A 3,692-nucleotide genomic window follows, 5' to 3' on the forward strand; every position below is an offset into this window, starting at 1 on the left:
ACGGATATGCAACGAAAAGATGCACCCGTCTTCAAGTCATTCAGTAGGTTTTGTGATCTGCACGGCCTCAGCCAGCTAATCACCCAACCCACACGTGTATGTGAATCAACTCAGACTACCATTGACCTCATTCTGACCTCCGACAAGTCCAAGATCTCCAAGAAAGGGGTTATAGCATGCGGGTTAAGTGATCATTATATGATATTCTGTACCCGCAAAAAACTAAAACAAAAGGCTGGCTGCCACAAAACAGTCACATCTAGAGACCTCAAAACCTACTCTAGCGAGGCCTTTAACCTTGAACTGGAGAGCCTGGACTGGTCAGATGAACTCAATGGTACACTGGTTGAAGAAACATGGCTTGGTTTCAAAACCAAATTCTCAACAATACTAAACGACATGGCCCCCCTAAGAACCACCAGGGTAAAAAATCGCGCTGAGCCGTGGATGCACTCCGAAATACTGGCCGCTATGAAAACCAGAGACAAAAAATGCTCTGAGTTTCGTAAAAGTCAGTCAAAGCTTACTAAAAGCACGAGCAGTGAACTCCAAGCCCACGTGACTGAACTCAAACTAGAAAGAAACAGACTAAGAAACGACGTAAACTCCATGATCAAAACTGCAAAAAAGAATTTCATCAATGACAAAACTGAGGAAAACAAAAACAAACCACGTGAACTTTGGAAATTACTCAATAATCAACTAGGATGCAGTAAAAAACTTAAAACCAGATTCTCAAACATAAACATAAAAACGGACAACACGCTCATCACAGACAAGCTGGATGTAGCCAATTACTTAAACATTTTCTTCACAAACATAGCCACAACACTGGTAAACAAACTACCCTCCCACTCAGGGCTTTATGGGGTAGAACACATAGTAGCTTACTACAAAAACCTAGGGGTCCGCAAGGACGACTTCAAGCTGGAAATGGTAACAACAGATGAGGTACTCAATAAACTGAGCGCCCTCCAACCTAACAAGGCCACTGGCCATGACAACATCCCCTCCAAATTCCTCAGAGACTCAGCAGCCGCCATCACCCCAATCATCACACACATAATAAACCTCTCCATAAAACAGGGACACGTCCCCAAGGACTTCAAAATTGCGAGGGTGACCCCTCTGCACAAAAAGGGCAGCAAATTAGACCCAGGCAACTACCGCCCTGTTTCTATTCTCACCTCCATCTCGAAAGTCATGGAAAAAATAGTCTACGAACAGGTCGAAAAGTACCTAGCGGAAAAAAATCTAATCTACGAATTCCAATCTGGCTTCAGAACATCCCACTCCACTGACACATGCCTTCTCTATTTGAATGACCACATCAAACAAGAGGTGGACGCAGGCAAATACTGCGGCATGGTCATGCTGGACCTACAAAAGGCCTTTGACACGGTCAATCACTCCATTCTGATTGACAAGCTAAAAGCAATTGGTTTTGATAGTCTATCAGTGAGCTGGATGCAATCCTACCTTGAGGGGAGGGAACAGATGGTGGAGGTAAACGGTACCCTATCCCCCCCTCTCACAGTGAGCTGTGGTGTTCCACAAGGAAGCATACTAGGACCGCTACTGTTCCTAATTTATGCAAATGACATGTCGTCAGCTTGTGACTGCAACTTGTTCCTGTTTGCGGACGACTCAGCCCTGCTGGTCTCTGACAAGAACAAGTTACAGGTTGAAAAAACCCTCAGCTCGGAACTAGGCAGAATCTGCATATGGCTCGCTGATAACAAACTATCATTACACATGGGCAAAACAGAGTCCATTCTCTTCGGTTCAAATAACAAACTCAGCAAGACCGACGGCTTCTCAGTTACAGTGGGTGACAATATTGTCACAAGGAAAGATGAAATTACCTACCTGGGTTCCATCCTAGAGGCTAATCTCTCCTGTGACAAAATGGCATCCAATGTAATAAAAAAAGTCAACCAACGAACTCGATTCTTGTACCGGATCTCCTCTCTGGTAAACAAGAATACCCTGAAGACTCTGGCAGGAGCACTCATTCAGGGGTACTACGACTATGCTTGCACCTCATGGTACCAAAGCACCTCAAAGGCGCTAAAAACAAAATTACAAACATCTCAAAACAAACTGGTCAGACTACTGCTTGACCTTACTCCTAGAACCCACCTCACCCCTGCCCACTTTGACAACCTAGGATGGCTTAGAGTAGATGACAGAGTACAGCAACTTGCAATGGGCCTGGTCTACAAGATACACTACACGACCAAGGTACCCATGTACATGGCAAAATACTTCCCAAAGGTCAGTGAATACCACGATCACAACACCAGAGGGAGCTCCACAAATCATGTTAAACCCAGATTCGGCTCAAATAAGGGACTAAACACGTTTCGCAATTATGCCACATCAATGTGGAACGCCCTACCCAAAGCTGTAAAGGAATGTGGATCACTACCCACTTTCAAAACCTCTCTCAAGAGACACCTACGGGAGACTGCAATTCAACACTGGCCCCTGTAAATATCCTAACCCAACCCCCTCCAATGTACAGTCATTTACCTAGTATGGTTTTGTCAATAGTCCAATGTACAATTTTGTTTGTTTGTACAGAGTCTCCCCCCCCTCAATGTACAGTTTTGCTTGTTTATACAGTGTGCCCCCCCCCCCCCCCCAACCACCTCAAATGTAAATTACCCAGTATGGTGGCAATATCCCAGTGTACCCAACCCCCCCCACCCAACCTCCTCCAATGTACAGTTTCTACGTCAAATGTATATACTCCCTTTTCTTGACTCCTTCTGTATCACAAACAGTACTGTATTTGCAAATCTGGTATGTCATAAATGTATAGATGTAGCAGTACTGACTATCTGTATGTCATGTATGTCATATATGTCCTGATGAATTGAAAATGGGGGACCCTGGTGTAAACAAGACGAAAGTCTTTCTCTGGTCTGCATCCCCTTAACAATTGTGTGTATTGAGCTGTACTGTATTGTACCCATTCTGCAATCTGTTAATAAAGTTTTCAATCAATCAATCAATCAACGCCGTTATAACAGAGTGCTGAGATTGAACTCCCAAGTGCTCCTAACTGCAAGCCCAGATAAGTACTCGCTATTTGCATATCAATAGCGCCGGTCGTATTTAACACACCTGACGACCGGCGCTATTGATATGCAAATAGCGAGTTGATTTCAGGAACGCACCACACACACACACACACACTGCTGGTGTCGTCACTGCTGCTGGTTTAGCTCTAGATAAGGGCAAGAATGCGCCCCATCTACTCCTCTTTGCATAATAGTAGGACAGGTAGTCAGAAGGGGGGGGGACATAACTGCATTCTGAAAAAATGGGGGGGACCCATTCCAATGTCCCCTGTGCCAAATACGCCCCTGCGGTGCGCCACGCGCATTGTCACAGAAATACAATTGAATATCTGTATTCTTACCACAGATATAGATGTTGTTCAACCAGCTGTGTCTGTATCTGCAAATAAACGCCTCGAATGTTTGTCTGTATGTTTGTTTATACCTATAACTATTACAATGTTGCATAATAATAATAATAATTAATAATAATAAAATAATAATAATAATAATAATAATAATAATAATAATAATAATAATAATAATAATAAGCTCTTGCTGCTGCTGGGGCTACACGCTGCTCTTTCAGGAGTACAGTCACACTGATCGTCATTCTAAAATGAG

The sequence above is a fragment of the Notolepis coatsorum genome (genome assembly GCF_963971535.1).
Source record: "Notolepis coatsorum genome assembly, chromosome: 2".
Lineage (NCBI taxonomy): Eukaryota > Metazoa > Chordata > Actinopteri > Aulopiformes > Paralepididae > Notolepis > Notolepis coatsorum.